Below are 23,293 nucleotides of genomic sequence, written 5' to 3'. Positions count from 1 at the left end.
ACCAAATGCCTGAATGGCCTCCATTTTAACTAACATTCAGTAATTCTGGACCAGAAAAAACAACTCAGCAGGTAAACAAACTTGCCACCAAGACTCATGGCTGGAGTTTGATCCACTGAACTCACAAGATGGACGAGAAAATCAAAACCTACAAGAGGTCCTATGACTTCCACGAGCCCGCCTTTATACCAGTTTGATGATGCAGTTTTACACACACACGCACGCACGCGCAAGCGCACATGCACATGTACACGCACATACACACACAAACCCAAACAGAAATGAATACATGTTATAGAAAGAAGGAAAATGTTTTTCTCCATGGCACAACAGGGGCTCACCTTTTCCTGTTAGTCTCTTTATTCTGTACAAATAAATGGTATTGCTCCTGTCTTTTCCCTCCGTAAAATGCTCCTTTTAGGATAACTATCACAACATACCCCCCTCCTACTTTCACGTTTCTCCTCAGCTGCTATCAATTTCAAAGTTTTCCCAACCAAAATAATGCTACACCCTTTCCATAGCATCTTATCCATTTTCTTTATTTTTTTATGTATTCAACTTATCAGAATATTGGTTTGTTATTTTCTATTTAATATTTGTCCTCTCTCCACTTTTTCTTTACTTCCCACTTATATGTAAAAACTTGCTTTCTGGTCTTCTATTCACTGCTACAACCATAATGTTTTCAAAGGTATCTGGTTCATAGTAAGTGCTTAATAAATATGAATGGTTTAAACTGGCTCACTCTTGTCAACTTTGTCTTCATGCATCAGTGAAATTAAGTCTGCTTGATCCTCATCTCTTGCCTTGGATTTAGGTTCAAAGATAACAGTACTCCCTGCTCCTACAATACACACAATTCTCTTAACCTTACTCTGAAAAAGCTTCACAAACACATGATCTAGCTTAGTAATACTACTGTGATAGAACTTAAGTTCTGAAACATTACAGAATCCATGAGGATTGTTTTATGAATGCACAATTGAAGACTCTAAAGACTAGATATGACACCTGAGAGCAGAGGTAAGACCAACTCTTCTCCTCTAAGCAACATTGCCTGCATGCCTTAGGACACGCAAACCCAGGAGCAGTCTGGGAAGGTCACTTCCGGTTTCTGCCTGCACCCAGAGCTGAACCAGTTCCACAGCTCTCTTTATGCAGATCCTGCTGTAAGAAAGCAGGTCTACAGGAGTGCTGACATAGGTTTACAGGAGGGTTAAGCCACTCGCAGAGACAGCAAGACAAGCTGACACCAGAGACAACGTGATGGTGAGGGCAAGCACAGGACGCTAAGCAACAGAAACCAAGACTACTTGGCATTGTAAGAGCCCAGTTCTCCCACCAAAGCAAATACTGGATATCCAAACACATCAGAAAGGAAGGTTTGGATTTAAAAATCACATCTCATGGTGATAGAGGACTTTAAGAAGGCTATAAATAATTCCCTTAAAGAAATACAGGACAGCACAGGTAAAAATGTATAAGCCCTTAAAGCAGAAACACAAAAATCCCTTAAAGAATTACAGGAAAACACAACCAAACAGGTGAAGGAATTGAACAAAACCATCCAGGATTTAAAAATGTAAATATCAACAATAAAGAAAGCACATTTGGAGACAACTCTGGAGATAGAAAACCTAGGAAAGAGATCAGGAGTCATAGATGCAAGCATCGCCAACAGAATACAAGACATAGAAGAGAAAATTTCAGGAGCAGAAGATACCATAAAAACCATTGACACAACCATCAAAGATAATGTAAAACCCAAAAAGCTCCTAACTCAAAACATCCAGGAAATCCAGGACACAATGTAAAGATCAAACCTAAGGATAATAGGTACAGAAGAGAGTGAAGACGCCCAACATAAAGGGCCAGTAAATATCTTTAACAAAATTAAAGAAGAAAACTTCACTAACCTAAAGAAAGAGATGGCCATAATCATACAAGAAGCCTACAGAACTCCAAATAGATTGGACCAGAAAAGAAATTCCTCCCATCACATAGTATTCAAAACACCAAATACACAAAACAAAGAAAGACTATTAAAAGCAGTAAGGGAAAAGGACAAGCAGACCTATGAGAATTACACCAGAGACTATGAAAGCCAGAAGATCCTGGGCAGATGTCATACAAATGCTAAAAGAACACAAATGCCAGCCTGGGCTACTATGTCCAGCAAAACTCTCAATTAACCTAGATGGAGAAGCCAAGACATTCCATGACAAAACCAAATGTACAATATATCTTTCCACAAATCCAGTCCTACAAAGTATAATTGATGGAAAACTCTAACACAAGGAGGAAAACTACACCCTAGAAAAAGCAAGAAAGTAATCTTCTTGCACAAATCTGAAAGATGAGAGACACACTTACATAATTCCACCTCTAACAACAAAAATAAGAGGAAACAACATTCACTATGCCTTAATATCTCTTAATATCAATGGACTAAATTCCCCAATTAAAAATAAAACCCTAGACTAACAGACTAGATACATAAAGAGGACCCAGCATTTTGCTGCATAAAGGAAACACACCTCAGAGACAAAGACAGACACTACCTGAGAGGAAAAGAATGGAAGAATTTTCCAAGCAAATGGTCCCAAGAAACAAGCTAGAGTAGCCATTATAATATCAAATAAAATTGACTTTTAACCAAAAGTTATGAAAAAAGATAAGTATGCATATTCATCAAAGGAAAATCCACCAAGATGAACTCTCAATCTTGAATATCTATGCTCCAAATGGAAGGGCACCTACATTCATAAAAGAAACTTTACTAAAGCTCAAAGCACACATTGCCCCTCACACAATAATAGAGGGAGACTCCAATGCCTCACTCTTATCAATGGGCAGATCATGGAAACAGAAGCTAAACAGAGACATAGAAAATCTAACAGAAGTTATGAACCAAATGAATTTAACAGATATTTATAAAATATTTTATCCTAAAACAACAGAATATACCTTCTTCTTATCATCTCATGTACCTTCTCCAAAACTGACCATATAATCTGTCACAAAACAGGCCTCAGCAGATACAAGAAGATTGAAATAATCTCATGCATCCTATCAGATCACCACAGACTAAGACGGATCTTCAATAACAACAAAAACAACAGAAAACCCACATACATATGGAAGTTGACCAATGCTCTACTCAGTGATGACTTGGTCAAGACAGGAATAAAGAAATTAAAGACTTTTTAGAATTTAAATGAAAATGAAGGCACAACATACCCAAACTTATGGAACACAATGAAAGCAGTGCTAAGAGCAAAACTCATAGCTCTGAGTGCCTCCAGAAAGAAACTTGAGAGAGAGGATGCAGTAGCAGCTTGACAGCACACCTGAAAGCTCTGGAACAAAATGAGGCAAATGCACCCAGGAGGAGTAGAAGGCAGGAAATAATCAAACTCAGGGCTGAAATCAACTAAGTAGAAACAAAAAGAACTATACAAAGAATCAACAAAACCATTTTTTTGAGAAAATCAACAAGATAGATAAATCCTTAGCCAGACTAACCAGAGTACACAGAGAGTGTGTCCAAATTAACAAAATCAGAAATGAAATGGGAGACATAAGTACAGAATCTGAGGAAATTACTGAAACAAATCATTAGCCTTCCTTGACTCAAAGAATAAACAGCCTGAGAAAGAAATTGGGGAAATGACACCCTTCACAATAGTCATGAATAATATAAAATATACCTTGATGTGATTCTAATCAAGCAAGTGAAAGTTATGTGTGACAAGAACTTCAAGTCTCTGAAGAAATTGAAGATGTTCTCAGATGATAGAAAGATCTCCCATGCTCATGGATTGGTAGGATTAATATAGTAAAAATTGCCATCTTGCCAAAATCAATCTACAGATACAGTGCAATCCTTATCAAAATTCCAACTCAATTTTTTTTTCTATTTTTTAAAGACAGGGTCTGGACTTCATTCATAGACCATACTGGCCTTGAAGTCAGAGATCTGTCTGCCTCTGCATCCCAAGTACTGGGATTAAAAGCATCTACCACCACACTTGGCTATGCCTTTTTTCTTTATCCATGTTTATTTTGAGTTTTATCAATGATTAGCTATATATTTATATATAATTATAATTGTGTGTATTTAAATATTTGTATAATTCTTAAACAATTTGCTTATAAACTTTTATGATTCTTTTTAAAATTATGTTGTCTATAACAAAGAATTGCATATCTATAAAATACTTAATGATATTCCATTACATTTCATACACACTTTTCTATAATACACACACAAATGTGTGTACATATTCATATATCTAAGTTTATTGCCTGCTTTTGATTTGACATTGCTTTTCTCTTTTTTGAGTAAATAAGTATATTTGGGCGAAATATTTCATGAATGAAAAGAATATTTTAATTCCAGGAGTGGACATAAATTTGTTTAAATAAAACAGCATTTTATAAAAAGGAAAGGTCAATTCAGCCAAAACACACATTTAAGTTATTTTAGATTTGCACTGGGAATATCGCTCTCTGGTAAAGTACTTATTCACACATGGACGTCCTAACTTTATTTCCCAGCTCCAAATAAAAGGTGCAGTATTTTACCATCTACTGTACCTGGGTCTCTCTCTCTCTCTCTCTCTCTCTCTCTCTCTCTCTCTCTCTTTCTCTCTCAATTTCTTTCTCTCTGCTTGCCTCTTTCTTCCTCCTTCCTTCTTCTATCATTCATCTATGTATATATCTTATCTATCTATCCATCTATGTCTGACATCTATCATATGTATTCTATCTATCTATCTATCTATCTATCTATCTATCTATCTATCATCTATCTACCTGTTTATCTATCTATCTATCTATCTATCTATCTATCTATCTATCTATCTATCTGTGTATCATCTGTCCTTGCCAGAAGTAAATTTTAATACAAATCATAACCATATTAGGAGTCATGATTCCAAAAATATCCAATACAGTGGCGTGTGAAGATAAGTTGTAATCATAGCAACTAAGAAGAGTCCCTGAATAACAATATAGAAAGGACTGCTATTATCATACTTTATTATGTTTAATTAGTAGATCTAATCAACAACAATTTCCAGCATGAATATTATAATTTTCAAAACAGTAGAGGGAAGCAATACCTTAGCATTGCTTTAATGTCATTGAATTTGAAACCATTTATTCCAAAAGTAAAATAAAGCCTTCGGCAGAATGGAAGGCAATTACATTCATTCACGTTCTTCATAAAGAAGACTGCACTGCAGGTTGCCGTTCAAAACCATTATAAATAAACGTTGAGTTAAAGTGTGTCAGCTTGTCACAAGTACCTTACAGTCCAGGGTCTGCCTCAGTTTTTACATCCTATACAGACCTATAAAATTAGAATGGGGAAAGCCGCCCAAGAAGACATACAATGTATAACAATGCAACATTAAATCCCAGAACTAGCAAGTATTTAAGACTTACTGTTATTTTGCAGTTATCCTTTCATAAAGTCACATTAATAATCAGTACCTGAACAGAAAAGAAATAAATAATATCAGCCTTAAGAATGCTCCCAAACCAGTATCTAACGTGTTTACATTTATTTGCAAAGAGGACTTAAAACTGAAGCTTTCTTACTAAAATAAGATTCCTATTAGAGTTAGAAATTCCACTTTTTAACATCTGCCAAATTTAGCACCCTGAATATAAATATACTTGGTTTCTTTACTACTAAAATTTAAAACATTGACCATTTACTGCTTAAGTCTGAAAATTCATAAGAATACAAATTAAACTTTTCAAACAAGCCCAACATATTTAGGTTTCTATGAAGCCAAATTGTACTTTTGTTTCCATGATTACTGTTTATCAAATGGTAAAATGATTTTAGAAATGAATTATTGGTGTACAGATGAATGCATAAAATTCCGTATATCACTTTGTTCAATGTCTTTAAATATATGAATACCTTTTCAATCACAGGAATTACTAATTTACTAATGAAAAACAACTTTTAAAACATAACTTTGAACTAAGACATGAAAATCTAATATGTTAAATTGCAAGTTTAAATCCATCGTTCCAAGTTCATTTTCAACTTTTAAGAAAAATTTTAGTTGTAAAATAAAATTTAAAACAATTTTACATGATTTTTATAAATAATTTCTTTCTACTCTTATTTTCTTTTCTATCTATCCAAAATCATTTATCCATGACATCCATAATGGAATGCAAAATTGAGCTAGACCCTTAGATTGTCAGGCACTTAGGACAAGCCAAACCATTCTAACTCCACTTTTCTTCGTAATAGTTTTGAATTTGGCAACCTGTCGTGCTTTCCTCTTTCTGAAGAATGTCAAAATTAGAATAATTTTAAATGACGTGAAGATTTGGGGGTTTTACAGATCACATTCAGACTCTGTTGTAAATGGCAAATACTGACTAACAAGATGGGCGATGAGCTAGCCCAGTTTCTCAGACAGCAAATGTTAACGTAGGCAGTTGAAAGCATGTTTTCCTCTGTTGACCTAATTCATCTGGACTTGGCAGAATTTGTGGAAACTCAAACATTAAGTAAGGCTACTCTCCAGACCATGAAAATACAGAGCAGCCGAATGGAAAGTTATAACCCAATGATTCAACATTTTCATTTCAAGTTGATATGGTCTATGTTTTTTAACTGAAAATATATAAAGATTTAATTATATGTATATTCATATGCATATATAGCATGTATTATGTTTGTTCAGTGAATACGTAATTTCTTTAAAATGCTTTACTTTATTGCTATTGTGTGAATATGTATGAGCTTTTATATGTGAGTGTAGGTGTGTGCATGCCTCAGTGCATGTATGGAGGATAGAGGTCATGTGTGATGCCACAGTACATGTATGGAGGACAGAGGTCATGTGTGTGATGCCACAGTACATGTATGGAGGATAGAGGTCTTGTGTGTGATTTTTTTTCTTCTTTCTACCTTTACATGAATTCCAGGGACACAACTAAGCTAATCTCATTAGCTCATGGAAAACTAACGCTTGGCCTCCTTAATGACATAATCTAATACTGAACATTGATAATAAATCACTGTATTCCTAACAATTGAGTACACATACATTTGCATTTATTGAATAAAATAATATAAGCTTCATTGGTTTTGTGTCCCTAAAAGGACACAGGGGGAAATAACCCAAAATGCTTAATTGACTCTTAGTGCCTATAATTTACTCTAAACAGCTCCTTAAGTAGAGTCTTCGGTATATTAGTTTATCTTTAATCTGCATGCTAGAATGGTGAATCTCTGTGGAATACTAATCAATGAGCCACTTTTCATGCTAGCTCTGATTTCAATGTCCTGATTTGAAAATTGAACTCCAGTGCCTTAATGCTGTCCTATGAACCTGGATGCGGGAGTCTGGCAAATCACAAATGATCATTGTAGATAATTATTCATTGATTAGGTAAGTGATGATTGGCTAGAAATCTGGGATCATTGCTTCTGAACTATTTGGACAAACTGTTAGACATAGCAACATATCTTAGGAGGTATGGACCCAGAATCTGTCTGATTTATTAGCAACACGTCTCTTGGTTGGATTAAACTTTGTCTGTTAACTCCAGCAGAGCCATTGTACTTCTTCTGCATCAAAGCATTCTTCTAAGACACGTGGCTATAATCCTCAAAGAACAGAGAACAAAAACTTCCTCCAAATCACTGCTACTGGATATTTTGTTAGGCATGTGGTTGTTTTAAGAAAGAAAGAAAAAAAATACCGCAGTGGCCATTGGCTTACAATTTTATTTGTAGTTAGTTTTGCTTTTTATTTTAATTTGTCAAACTTTGCAGTAGTAAACTGTATTAGAAAATGCACACAACACCCACCTCTTTATTGTCAATATTCAAAATATCAACAAACACTCCTAATGTGTTGAAAGTAGAAAAAAAGGCTTATGCTAGTTCAGTTATCTTTCTTTCTTTTTTTTGAATGTTTTTTAATTTACATTTCAAATATTATCCTCTTTCCAGGTTTCCTGTCCATAAACCCCTGTCCCATGCCCCCTGCGCCTTCTTCTAGGAGGATGCTCCCACGCCCATCCACCCACCCCTTCCCACCTTCCTGCTCTGACATTCCCCTACAGTGGGGGAACCTTGGCAGGACCAAGGGCTTCTCCTCCCATTGGTGCCCAACAAGGCCATCCTCTGCTACATATGCAGCTGGAGCCATGGGTCTGTCATGTGTACTCTTTGGATGGTGGTTTAGTTCATGGGAGCTCTGGTTGGTTGGAATTGTTGTTCTTATGGGGTTGCACGCCCCTTCAGCTCCTTCAATTATCTGCTTTCTTAACGGAAAAGTAGGTTCAGGTGTTCCACTTCCTTAGGAAACCTAATGACTGAAAGGCTTCTTTGCATTGTGTCCTGGAATCAACAAGCTAAGGTTACAAGAGAATATTTTACCCTCACTCTAAATGCTCATGATGGGCTGGAGAGAGAGAGAGAGAGAGAGAGAGAGAGAGAGAGAGAGAGAGAGAGAGAGAGAGAGAGAGAGAGAGAAAGAGAGAGAGAGAGAGAGAGAGAGAGAGAGCTACTAATCATAGCAACCTGCGCAAGGAGAAGGCCAGGAATCTGCCATGTGAAATACGGAAAAAATTATCAAGTAAGAAGGAACGCAGGCAAGGAAGTGTTCTGCCTACCACACTGTACTGCTTGGCCACAATCATTTTTCTTTCTCTATTTAAATCATATTATGGCTGAGAAATGGAACACAGCTGTGTCATGTGCCCCAAATAGGAAATCACTAATATTTGATACTTTAAGTGCATTGTAATTCATTATTTACAACTTAAGGTTTTCTCCATTCCTTCTTTTCTTTTCTTTTTATCTTTCTTTTCTGTTTTGAGTACTTTCTACTACAACTATGTATATCCTAAAATTATACTTTTGAGGAAAAGCAGAACAATTAAATTTTGCTTTCTGTTTAAAGGACATTAAAATCTATTTGACTGAAATTAAATATATTCTAATCCCAATAACCCAGAATATGAGCAAGGCAATTCAAATACATAAACAATGCAAACAACCATTAAACTGAAATACATTTATTAAAGTATGGAAAAGTATTTTACTTTATATTGAAACACTGCAACACAACACCAAATCATTTAGGCAGATACAAGGCAGCAAATCATTCTAAAAAATGAAAGCAAATGAAGATCCCAGGACCATGGCTGTTCTTATGATTTACTATGGCTGGCATTTTAGTGCAGGATTCTCCACTTTGAAATGTACCCACTTAATTCTGACACACAGTCCCTGAGTTCTGGGACCACATTATGAGCAGTGACGCTTGGCTGATTAGTTTCAGAAAGCATGCCCATTAACTAGACCTGGGAAAGTTCAAGAAGAGGATCCAGTCTACGGCAGACTTTATTTACATGCTCTCATTATTTTATGAATAATAAATGTATCAAGGCATAGTGGCTCATATCAAATCTATAATCCCAGCACTTGGCAGTTGAGGTTGGAAAATTGCCGAGATCAGTCTCAGTCTAGGGTACAGAGTAAATCAAGACCAGCATGAGCTACGATGCAAAACTCAGTCTCCAGTAAAACCCAAAGTAAAATTAAAATTAAATTAAAAGGAAACACCAACAAAAGGATATCTGTTTTAATCTCAGGAAACCCCAATGGCAATGTGGACAGTACTTACTTGTTCTGCATGAGGGCCTTGAAAACCTGGCATGATATTGGCCCCCATTTCAATTACAGAGAACAAGGAGAGCCCATTCCTTTCAAAGGCTATTCCTAATTGTGATTTGCAGTACAATATAGTCTTCTTTTCTCAAAGTGAAAATCGTGTATCCAACATTCTACTCAGCATTGCCACTTGGAAAAACACAACATATACCCAAGATCAGCCTTGTTATGGTCATTCTCCAAATCCTTTTATTTGAAGATATTTCAGCATTTATGAGCAATGACCATTCCTTCATTTCCTCAATACCCAAACCTAGAAACAATCTTGATTCTTTTTCTGCACTATTTAGTTAAGGCATGTTTTCTGAATAGTTTTCTCCATCATTTGGCAGAGTCTGTGGTACCTTTAACGTTTTTAACAGAGTTGAATTACTTTCTAAAAAAACTCTTTATAATAAACAATAAATAAATCTTTTAAAATTGTAACACATGGGGAAAAGAAGGGAAGATGAAGAAAAGTAAAAAAAGAAGACAGGAGGAAGACAAACAGGAAACACTGAAGGAAGGAGAACGGGAGCAAGGGGAAAAGGAAGGGAGGGAACTCTTGGTGAGATGAGACTAGAGGATCCAAGCACCCACTATTCTCCCCTTGTTCGTGCTGTACATCTAATAAACCCTCCACCGCCACCCAGCAGCCAGAGCAACCTGGATCCATTCATGCGAATGCTGTGCTCAAAAGGTTTCCATGAACTCAGAATAAAGTCTTCCTGCTCTCATCTACTCCCTCTACCTGCCTTACTGCCCTGAAGCCACCATGATCTCTCTCTCCTCTTTGAACTTACCAAATATACCTCATGTCATAGGCTTTGCACCCTCAGTTCTCCATTCTAGTGACATATTTTCTCCAGCTACATATTTTATTTTTCATCTTGACCTTTTAATACTTATCACCTAAGAAGGGAAATCTATTCCTAACATGAAATACAAAATGGCACAATAACCTTCAGGGTTTAATCTTTCACCTTGATTCATTTGTCTCCACAGCATTTTTGCCTCCTGGCACCTAAGAATATATAGATAGATAGATAGATTGTTACTGTTATCAATATTTATTAGAGACCATCTCCTTAAGGGCATACTCATTGACTCAGTTTCATAGCTAATTCCCATGACAGTATCTATCACATAATGAAGTAATAAAGTTGTATCGACTAAAAAGGCACACAATATACAAGCAAATCAGCAAAGGTGGTGATTCCATGTAATGAAAAGTGCCATGAAGTAAATGAAAGAGGAGACTAGACAGCCCATGGCAGGGGGAGTGTCTCAAGGGTGATGGGCATCTCAGGAAGTGTTCATTCAGCTAAGGTCAGAATGGCTGTGTCAGGTAGTAAAGTCTTACATGGAGAGAAACTCTTAATGGGATAAAGGAAAAGCTGCATCTTTGTGAATGATTTTAGGGTGTTCTAGAAGAAGTGGCGAAAAAAATAACTCTAAAGACTCACAGTGAATCATATTTCATACAAAGGAGAAACAGAACATAATCTAACTGTATTCCTAATAGACATAGGGTAGTATGTGGAAAAATAAACAGAGAAATTCATTCTCTGTATAAGGCATGAAACTTCCAGAATCAGCATTCACAAATTTGCTGGCTATATTTATCTTTGGCCACAAGCTTAGAACAGAGAGAAGTTATTTCCATTCTCTAGAAGAGCCAACTCTCACAGAAATCTCTTCTCTAAGGATAGAGGACTGGCTAAGTAGTGAGCCAGGCATAGTCTCCACTATACTGTGTCCTCTGAGGGATGGCCTCAGACAAAACTGGCCAAAGATTACCTTGAGTTCACTAGGCATTCAGCTCTCTAGAGCTCAGACATTTCAAGGACACTTGATTTACATTCAGATTCTACAAGCTAGCCTTAAGATTGTCTTTTGACAGAGGCCAATCCCAGCATCAAGTTTCAAGATTTCCCAGGACATTCATTTCTCCAAAATACTCAGGGCACAAAGAGTGTCTGAAGTGAGAGTCTCCAGTTTCTCTTCACAAAGCTTGTAGGGTGTGTGTGTGTGTGTGTGTGTGTGTGTGTGTGTGTGTGTGTGTGTGTTCCTGAGTACAGTATGTTCATGAGGGTGTGAACATAAATTCATGAAGTCATGATAGCATGTGTGAGTATAGAGGCCAAAGGCTGACTTTGGAGCTATTCCTCTATTACTTTCCCTCTTGTTTTTTTTTTTAAACACAATCTCGAATATATTCATTTATCTAGGTTGGCTGGTCAATCCCAAGATCTGATTAAACACCATTGGTTCCAAGAAAACAAATGGAAACCTTTGAATTTGTGATTCTGCCACTTTTGAAGAAGGGAGAAATATAGGAGTGTACAGCAAATTCAGTGAATGAACTTATTTGAGAGGACTGGAAAATGTAAGTAAATAGAAAGGGGCAGTTACATCAGCCACAGCTAACACAATGAACTGTGAACGGTAGATGTATGATAGATGCCTATTGAGTGAAAAAGTGAATGAATTGGCAAAAGTAGAATAAAAAACTATTATTTATATGTAATATAATATATATAATATAATAAATAACTATTGCTGGGCATGGCACACACACCTTTAATCCTGACTCTAAGTAGGCAAAGGCAAGTAAATGTCTGTGAATTTGAGGCAAGTCAGGCCTACAATGTGAAACCCATTTGAGAGCCAGGAGAGACAGGATTGTTACACAGAGAAACCCTGTCTTGAAAAAAACAATTTAATAACTACTAAGGGATTACTGTAATCCTGAGTTCATCAATTTAAGATAGGTAGACAGATTTCAATAAAAATTATGTTATTGGTACAGCATGTTACATTGAAAGAGTAAGTCTCAAGATGTCTTGCCCCCTTATTTCTGATACTGTTTTATGACATAGAACTGTTCTAATTGACTTAAAACAAAGCACAGATGCGTTCTGTAAGAAGTCAGGAGCAATGACAGGGATTCCAGTGACTTACCCCTGCTAATTCTGCCCACAGGCCACCAGCACTATTGTTCCTTTGGGTTTATTAAAACTGAAGAGTCTCAGACTCCAACCCTGACCTCAGTTTTGGATATGAAAAGTGTTTTTAGATGAAGGAATTTATATTCTTTTCAGAGTTGGGGATCCAACACAGGGCCTGGATATATTAGACAAACACTCTACAACTGAGAGATAAATGCCCAAGGACAATGCCTCTGTTGAGGAACTAAGAGGAACTGTTTAGCTGATTTGAAACTATAATGTTGCCTTCCTTTAAGTGCATAGACCATGGCAGCTACATCTGTGCATGCTACAACACACACAAGGATATTTATAAGAATAGAGGAACCATTGTACAGAAATGTTAAATTATCAAAAATAGAGTATTCTTTAAATGACTCTCATATTGCATAACTGTAATTACTATAGCTTAAATGTTTTATAAAGAATTCTTAGCATCATCACATGATATTATGATTTATATGAATATATGGTGTCAAAAATGTATAGGAAATGATTTTAGTAACATGACATGGTGCTTCAAGGAAAAAATATCCATAGAAATAGGCTAAATAAATAAATAAATAAATAAATAAAACAAATTCAAGCAGTCTTTTGAGAATTAAGGACTATGCTGTCAGTCATTTAGCTGTGGAGAAAAACGAATCCCAGCAGGAACATAAAGGAATATAAGGGAAGAAAATAATTGTATTCCATTGGTAAAAAGAAGTAATAAAGAAATGCTCACTTTAACATGTGTTAACATTATGGAGTCTACATGAAAAAAAATGGGCACTCTGAATAGGTGTGTGGAACAGATCAGAATCTCAGCACAAATAGGAAAATTGAGTTGTGCCAATTAAGGGGAATAGCTTTTTGAACTTAGGATAATAAAAAAAAAAATTAATCACTAGAAGGCAGTACCCACGACACCTGTACATGGCTTTTAATGAGTACACATCTGCCTCCTTCGTACATGAAATGGGAGAAGGGTCTCTTTCTTCTTCCACGGGGAAGGGGAAATTGTTATTTTGAAGTTTTAAGAGTTCAGACTCAGTATTTCTTGGAAGTTCAGAGTTGAGTTTTGTGATCAATTATTATAGCGTCACGGCGTTGATATTTCTGAATGCATCTCAGGATTTTCATATCCCCATCTATTTTCCATTATTTTCCTATTTTAGTACAGACGGAAGTAAGAGAGGAAATATGCGTGTGAAATTCCATCTAGAAACAACTCTAATTGGACAATAAGAAGGCTGATAAACTCACCCCATATATAAAAATACCTAAAGTATGAGCATGTCCGTTCGGCGCCGACAGCAAACACATCATTTGAAAACCTTTCACGTGTTAAGTGTCAATCAGTGATTTGTTTGCAAACTTGGGTGACACTTTTTGCATGGGACAATACTAGGTTTTAAAGCACAAAGAAGATGACTTTCCATTCTGAAATTGTACAGTGTTCAGAATTTACGTTTTTTCCCTACATACATCATATTTAGTTTTAGGTAGGTATTATTCTTAAACTCAGTGAATGCTTTCAAATATATACGTGTGTGTGTGTGTGTGTGTGTGTGTGTGTGTGTGTGTGTGTGTGTGCGCGCGCGCATGCGTGTGCATGTGCAAACATATGGTCTGCATTAAAAGCATTAGAGTGCTTTATGCCATGGTACAAATGGCCTCTTGCGTAAGCAGCACAATTCTGTAGCCTTGAACTTTTCATTCAGCATTTTGCGCAGTCGGCAGTTTTCCCACTCAGACAGCAGGGTGATCAATTTAGCAGAATTAAGTGTAATGACTTTAACTATGCCCTTATATTTCCTAAGAATGACCTCTAGAATTTCCTATACGACTTGCTCTTAGAGGTATGGCATGTTACAGAGATTAGGCATCGATTGTGACATGCTTGTGACATTCTATCTTGTTTAGTTTCTGATATTTCATCTTATTTAACCGTCCCTCTGCATCATTGATTGGCAGTATAGCTTTAAACATAAAGCCTCGCGTGAGTTTATGTTGACTACAGAGTTGTCGGACTATCATATTAATATGCTCCGTCTACGACAAACATTAATATGCTTCCAAGCTACAACAAACATCTACTAAGTATTCAAACGCTTACCTCACACAGACACACATATCCACCTAAATAGCATCCACATTGAATCCTTGGACCAATTCCAGTTATGCTTAGAATTCATATTTGCCTTGTGACGAATGAAAGGTATCCTTTGAGAATTTCTACTTCATGAAGATGCTCATGAATATGATTAGAGACAACTGATTCCTATAACTTTCACTTACTCCTTATTTAAGGCCTCATTAGCGATTTCAGCCTTGTCTCCCCAACTCCCCTGCTTATCCTCACATTGGTGATTGTCATCTCTGTGTGACAGACCAACACCTGTGAGGCATTTGTCACAGAATCTAGATAAATCTATGGGCTTCTGAGAGTAAACATGGAGAGCCTGGGAATCCCTAATATCAATGGTCATATTGATTTCAAGTAAGAAAATTCTATTCGGTTGACTTTCTCTAATGGTAGAAGGGCACACAAGCTGTCTTCACACCATACCGTGAATTGTATAAAAGTCAAAACCCTGTGTTAAATAAGCTTTAATTCCCAATGACCGGTCCAGTGTTTGAACCAAAACAGACCTTCGATTGTGTAACTATATCTCCGTGGCTATGAGCAGAAGTGCTTCGTGTTTAGGGTGAATGCTTTAGGAAGGTAAATTAGAACCATCCTATGAATACCCCATGTGTTGTTTACAGTAGATGCCCAGATATCTTTCAAGGCCTGTCATCATGAAACTCAGTGCTCTAACTTTAGAACTGAATCCAGTCAGGATTGTCAGTTCTTTTTTAGCTTTCCAGATATCTAATCTTTCCAGACATCCATCCTTAAAGGTTGGAAGGTAGCCTATTCCCAGGCACTTAGTATGTAAAACTCAGTCACGTGGCAAAGATAAATTCCATAATTCATAATTTGGAAACGTTGTTTACCTCTAAGAACTCTAATTTACGATGTAAATTAGGGAATTGCATGAGATAAAATTCCTAAAATTAAATGATATGCTATAGATAATCACACACTGCTTAAAAAGGTTCATCAATTCAGTTTTCTAAGACCAAAACATAATGAGATGTGGCTGGGCCACAGACACCTTTAAAAAATGACTGCCTGTTTTCAGGATCTTGTTACCAGAGCTTAATTTAGCTCTGATTTGACAATTGAATATTGAAAGGTACTGCTTTCTCTCTTTGTTTTCTTGATAAAAGTCTCAAACTTTTAACCCTCCTACCTTGTTCTCTAGAGTCTAGGAAATGTAGGTGTGTTCAAGAATTATATTACTTTGATAGAAGCAGTGTGAAGGGATAAAGACAAGTGTGTATCTACCTAAATAAATAAAAGGACCAAAGTATTTATTTCTGATATGATAGCCAAATACTGAAAGAAAAATTACTGTCCAGTATCTCCCATGGCTGTCCATCTTCTATATCTAATATTTGTTATTACTTTAAACAGTTTTGAACTTCAATGTGTTTGAACTCAATTTCACCATGGTGGTCATGACCTAATTATAGAGAAAAATGCAGGGAAGGATTCAGGCTACAGTAATAAAGACATGCAAACACATGCTACTCTAGCCCTGGTTTGCCTCCATGGATAATACTTCTTGCTTCTGCTGGTCTCAAGCTAATGAAAATCCTGTTTGTGACAGGGGGTGTAAGAAGATAATGGTGTAGATTGGTTCTGGATACCTGCTCTAAGTCAGCCTTAGCTGATCATGAGGTTAGGATGATCAGATTATAAATAGTTGATTGCCAGTGATATGCCTTTTTTAGGGATATTGATATTTTAAATGTCAAAACTGTGTAACTAATAAATCAATTTTAAGATATGAAAATTGTATAATTTGTACCATCCCTCTTACATCACTTTCCTCCTTCCCTCCTTATAATACCTACAACTGACACTGAGACAAAGGACACTATATAAGAAGGCTCTATCGTATACTTCTGGTATGAACGCATAGTAATCTCTGATTGTTGATCAAAAATATTCAATTTTATATAAAAGTCATTAAAAGTTTAAAATAATAAACATTCAACTGTGGATGATTCTGTCCTACCTCTCATGGGAGCTATTTATTGAGCACATGCTATGTTCAAGACATTGCCACATGGTGAGGAGACAGAAAATTTCGATGTCTTTACTCCTGTGGACACATGTTACATAGTATATGATTTGGGTTTTTTTTTAATATTGTGACAGGGATATCGTAATAATTACTGTAAACTTCAATCTTAAGAAATATTTCCAGCCAGAAAATCTAGTAATATTCTGGGCATTTGTGATAACTATATACAGTATAGATACTAATCAACAATTTAATACCTCAGATAAAAGAAAATGGAAAAAAAGCTATTATTTTCCCTTAAATGTTCAATATTAAATATTCTCCTGTACATATTAATACATAAAAGTGAGAGTAATTTATAAACTATCATATATACTTTGAGAATGTTTCCAGGTGTTTATTTATACCCTTATTTAAGTAAGCATAGCTTACGTTTACATATAAATACTCATAAAAATAAATACATTTTAAAGGTTAACTTGAGGGATGAAGAGCTCTCGCTCTGAGTCTCCCACCAGAAACTATGGGATAGCCTCTTTATCCTTACCTACAGCCCACAGGCTTCATGTGCAAGCCTTACTGTACTTGGGCTTCCTCAATTTTTCTCTGGATAACTTACAGGTAAGTTTTTCTAATACAAAACATCTGACCATTGACCTTTGGCAGAAAGTATGATCAGTTGGTGCTTCAGAGTTTCTCTGATGTTGAAATACCTCAACATGTTTGTTCTGTTACATAAAGAAAGTACAATATGGTTGCATGAAGGTAATATGTTCACTGTGTGTACTAATTTGAAGGTTCATGTCTTACCCCAGATATTTTCTCAACATTAAAATAAGGGGGAAAAAGAGAGATGAATCTCAACCTATTCAAAGAAAGCAGGCAGCATACACGTGTTTACTCATGAGCTTATATGCACCCAGCTCAGAACAAGAACCACAATAGAGAAACCCCCTAGAAACGCACTTTTCTGATTTCTCGATGAAAAGATTAAAATGGTCAGAATCATGTGAGTTGGTTGCGTAAAGCTTCAAAAGAATGCTTTGCGGGAGGGGGTATTTGAAGTGAATTTTGAAATTCAGGTCCGCATGGCGTTCCTTTCTAGCTTGCCCACAGAGGAGTACTTCTTACCACCTCAGATGTCGAGGACCTGTTCTTGAGGAAGGAAGGACGGAATCACTCCCCGGCACACTCAATTCAATTTGCTCCTCTACAGAATAAATCTGAAGTTGTCGCGTGCATCATCATTTGGACCACTCTCTCCTCCATTCCCCTATTTTTTTATTTTACGGCTCAAAGCATAGACGGCATGACATATCTATAGCACATAATTGAAAAATGACAGAACCTGACCTCCAACATGGAACTCTGGTGGGATCAATATGTTGTCTGTTGTAGTATGTGTACGTCTGTGTTTTGCGTGGCTACTGAGGATCTCGCTAACGATACAGAATCCACCTTATTTCATGTTTGTTAAACGTTTGTCCGTAGCTGCTGGGGTTTCCTTAGTTCCAAATGTTAGATTCTCTTCTCACAGAAAGGAAAACTTAACATCTGCACCCACAGAATGACTGAACCAAGACGGGGCGAGTGAAATACAAAGACCAGAACAGTAAGAAAAGAACAATTGCCAGACACTGTGGGTTTGTTTGCTACCGATTTGAATTGTCTGTGAGCACATTTGTAAGGACAGGAGAGTCCTTTCGCTCTGTTAAAATACTAACGCTGTACTGAGAAAGTTTCTGCCCAAGCCTAGTAGGTTTTCCAACGGGATATAGCCACAGAATTGAAGATAAAATGAGAAAATATTGCTTATGACATCAGAGAAAATAAAAGTCAGAGACATTCAGAAAAATGTACATACATTCAGGTTACGGTCTGGCAGAGAGAGAGAGAGAGAGAGAGAGAGAGAGAGAGAGAGAGAGAGAGAGAGAGAGAGAGAGAGAGAGAGAGAGAGAATCTTTTACAACAATATACATCATCATAAAGCTACACTAACAATAGGCTTTCAGGCTTTCAGGTCCTGCCCCTGGGAGAAGAGTGTCTTGACCCTTGACCTTTGATCACATAAAACTAAAGAAATTAAGAGCATGTTTGTCACTGCTGTTGGTTTTATACACATCTACTTTTTATCTAAATTGCTATAAGAAAAAAAAAAGATTCTATTTCAAAACAGCCCAAGTCTTGTTCTTAAGTCATGTGACTTGTTTCCTGCCCCCACCCCACCCCCGCCAGCCGTGCGCTCCATATCATTTTACTCTGAAATAACTCTGCGATTTCAGCTGAACCTGCCTTCTCTTACAATGCACAGCGCACCCCACAAGGGAGCCTGAGAACAGACTCCCTTGAAAAGCAAGGTTCTCATAGTTGGCCTGTAACCATGGAAGCAGATGCTGTTTTCTCCTTACCCTGCTTACCTCTTTGCAGCCTCCAAGCTGCTGCCTATTGTTAAAAGGGGGTACGCCTCGATTCTTCTTCATCATGACCGAACTTGCCTCTTCTTCAAAGGGCATGATGCTGCAGGCCATTGGTCTAGACTGCTTGCACGGTCCAGAGAGCAGCCTTGATGTAACCCTTGCTCCGTCTGAGCCACACCACCAGCCGTGCAGCTGCAGACTGGAGGGGGACATTGGAGATCCGTATTTGAAAAGAAGTCTGTCTGATTTTGCCATTGTGCCTTTTCACTCATCGATCGAATGAATATCGAACCTTCTGTCGTTGCATGTGTGAAACAGATAGCTTAGCCAGCACTTTTGTGCCCAACCTGTGCTGTGGGCCAAAAGGTTTTCATTTTAGTCTCAAGTTGTTTTTTTTTTTTTTCCCTTTCTTTCTTTCTTCAGACTCGATGAATTTTGGGTTGGTTTAAATTATTTGTATGCCTTTATCCAGCTGTTCTGGAGACTGCTTGGGATACTGTACCAGCACGGATTTTGTTTTGGTGTGAAAACGGAACTTCCCCCCCCCTCCTGTCCTCTGTTTGTTTTCATTTGTAGCTAGCTGTCTTAGGTCTTTTTGTAGCTTCCTAGGTAGAAGTGGGCTAACTTTTACTACACTCTATCAAGCTGACTAGCTAAGTTACCCTTTTACGGGGACGACTTGATGGTGTCTGTTATTTCATAGGCTCAATCCAGAAAGGTGAACTTGAGCCTCTCAAGGTGATTTCAGTGATTTACAAGAGTAAGTAAACCGGATAATCACATTGATTTTTAAGCTGAACGAAAGTGTTTGGTAAACTCTATTTAAAAGGAATTTGTTTTCTTTGTTTTCTCCTACTTTAAACATCAGCAAAAATATTATTTGGAAGTGTTGGGATATACTTAAAGGCACATAATTTCTTTTGTGCTTAAGAGAGTACAAATAAAAAATAAAATTATTATGATTTAGTATATGGAATATATTCGTAATATCTGTCTTCTGGCATGATTTAACTGAAAAGTAACTAAAAGGTGATTGCACTTCATTTTTTTAAAATATAACTGAAATTTCCTTGCTGTTCCCCAACAGCTGATGTTTAGGCTAATGAGACTTAGGCCACCTGCTCATTGGCGAAGGCAGGATTTCACCGTGCCCTTGTGAAACTCTTAACTTCAGGATGTCTCGGGTGCATTTCTCCAGCACGGTGATTACAGAGCATTGTCTGCCCGGGTCATCAGGAGTGTTTTGGTTTGATTTGAAGAAACCAGTAGTTCATACTTAAAGGCACACATATTTCCTCTAATTGCCAAAGGCAACGGGGAGGACCGTGGCGGAATAAAGACAGTTATTGTGACAGATGAAATATAATTCACAATGAGAACCCTTTTCATCTAGCCTGAAGTAGAGCAGGATTACTTACAAGCTGAATTTTGTGGAAGAATACATAAGCTCATAAAAAAAAACAAAAACAACAACAAAAAAAGCTAGAAAGAAAAGCAGCAAGCCTATGTCTCTGTGGCTCGTGAGTGTTTATTTTGTGTATGTCTGTCTTGGGATCGTATTTTGTTTCTCCTAACAGAGAAGATGCACTGGCCAGAAGAGGGAATAGGCAGAGAAGGTGCAAAGGAAGGAACTTAAAAGCAATGCAAGCTGCTTCTTCCTTCTAACAGTGTAGAAAGATGAGTTAGATGGGCTGTATGTTCTCTGCCACGCAATGCAACAATCCTATTTTCAACACACGTGTTTTTGCTGCAAAAGTAGGTAACTTTTATTTCATAAATGTACTATACCTAGGTAATATTTTCTTCCTTTAAGATTCTTAGGGTTATATCGTTTGCTAGGGTTTTTGTTTGTTTTATTTTGTTTGTTTAGATTCTGGTTAGCATTCTGTGAGGGTTCTTATTTGACCAGATATTTTCTTGTCTTTAACTTCTTTGTTCCACTTTAAATGAAAATAATTTTATCTGACCTCTGTAAATTTTATTTCTGGGTGCAAAGATGCTTTTCTTTCTGTTCGTACAAAGGTCAGTTTCTAAATTAACTGAGAAGCAAACAATGTCCTTTATAAATATTCATCATAAAAAAAATCCCGGAATATAATGCCCTCTGCAATTCAGTTTTAAGCAGTTACTCTGGGTTTATCTATTCCTGGAAATCGTATGCTTTATGTTTTCTATCCGTTTTCTAAGTTAACCAAAATAATTGCCTTGTGTTAAAGGAAAGCTGCAAGGTTCTGTCTACTAGTCATCTCCTGTTGGAAATCTTACAGCAGGCTGCCCTCTCTCTCCCAAGTTCCTATTGACCACCTCTTATTTTATAGTTATCCATAACATGCATGTTCATGACTGTGTATAAGTGTGAGCTTGTGCATACTTCTTCCTTGAGGTCTTTTCAATTTACTAGATACATTTCTTACTTTATACACTGCAGAGAATAATTCGAATGTAGTGAATTTTCTTACATATGGTCTGAACGAAGGCATAAAAGCCACAGTCCTCAGACGTACCTGCCACATACTTTTTTTCTTAAAGCACAATAGTGTTATTTTGATATATAAAACATGCATCTCACATTAACTGAAAACATTTTGTTCCTTCATGCTGGCTTTTTGGCAACAATCTTGATATATTTTCATATGAAAACGATAAACAGTAAGTCCCTTTGATCTTAATATTTGATACTTCACAGATATTTACTATGGCTTCCAATAACTGATTTGCCTTTCTCCTCGTGATTTGTCACAATTAAAACATATGATTACTTTACTATTGCAGAAAAACTAAGAGTCATGTAATTACCATTCATGTGTTGACTAAAATAACTGCCTTCTACTGGCATCCTCACACAGATAATGAAATAATATGTATGTTGACGGAATGCTTGTGATGTCTAGTTTTAAATGTTCTTTTCAGTATAAATAAATAAAAGAAAATGGGCTAAGCATATCCAAGGAAAGCCTACATATAATTTTACTTGCCTTATTATCTATAATATCACATACACTCAGAAATTTTTATTCCTTCAGCTCCTTCCTAGAAATAACCTCTTCACAAACCTTCAAATCTGGTAAAATACTCTGTTTCTTCTATTACTTGCCGATGAGTGCATTTTATATCATTTCTCGGCTACAGTTTTGCAATTTGCCATTATAAAATATGAAGTAATGAGACAACCCTTTAAAGAAAACTAATAAGTATGAAATAAAGTTCTTTTGAAAAAGACGAGGTAGGAGTAATTACTTCACTGATGTGGTTCATAGCACACAGTTTTAGAAGAATATTTTATTTCACTCCTGGCTAAAAACAGTACCAAGCACAGCACATTCAATATCATATATAAAAAGATATCCACTCAGTTAGTGAATATTGTAAGACATGGGGGAAAACAGTATGGACCCGCAGATACTTCTGTTTCATTGTTGCATGGCATTTAAAAATGCCATGATCCACACTGGAATTTATGTCTCCTTAGTGCTTCCTTTAATTATTCTGATTTTATCATTAACATTAAGTACAATGCTAAAAATTAATAAGCTCAAAGCTCACTATATTTTTTCACAAGGAATATTTGCAAAGTTAACATCTATTTTATCTAAGAACTCATCCGCAGTGTTTCAAGGGGGAACACTTCTCACTCTGCCGTCTTCTTCTTTTCTATGGAAAACATTTTGCCATAAACTTCCGCACCAATAGCCAAGGAAGACTCACCGGCAGTCACAGTTCAGGAAGCGCCTTGTGAACGGAGGGGGAAGAAGAAAAAGAAAAAAAAAAACCCTGCAGACTTTGATTTTGTAAGACAAGTTGGATAGGAGTCAAAATTGCCACATGTGGTGTGAAAAAATGCCACCCTGGTGTGAACAAAAGGTTTAAAATGGAGTCAAGAAGCACGCAGGGCTCCATGTCTAAGCCTTTCCTGGGAATTGTCTGCCACAACCTGCAGGGTAATGGAGTGGGCTGGGAAGAATAGAAAACGCTTGAAGCTACGACTCCGAAACACCAGGAGTCAAATGTGTTAGTCGCTTTTCTGTTTTGCCTCATCTCTTTGTCGTTTCCAACTTT

General features: G+C 36.8%; 1 long non-coding RNA gene across 16 annotated transcripts in view; it reads right to left on the bottom strand.

Moving 5' to 3' along the window:
* Nucleotides 1-23,293, bottom strand: part of LOC103693508 (uncharacterized) — a 493,880-nt gene that overhangs the window by 270,509 nt on the left and 200,078 nt on the right. For 13 of the 16 annotated variants that reach the window (XR_015632973.1, XR_015632972.1, XR_015632977.1 and 10 more), the window contains one exon: nucleotides 5,455-5,502. The exons of the other annotated variants lie outside the window; for them this stretch is intronic. This is a non-coding gene — a long non-coding RNA (uncharacterized LOC103693508). The remainder of the gene's footprint in view (nucleotides 1-5,454; nucleotides 5,503-23,293) is intronic. 16 annotated transcript variants of the gene reach the window in all.

Source organism: Rattus norvegicus, chromosome 11 (assembly GCF_021556685.1).
Source record: "Rattus norvegicus strain SHRSP/BbbUtx chromosome 11, alternate assembly SHRSP_T2T, whole genome shotgun sequence".
NCBI lineage: Eukaryota > Metazoa > Chordata > Mammalia > Rodentia > Muridae > Rattus > Rattus norvegicus.
This window is presented reverse-complemented; position numbering and strand designations above follow the sequence as displayed.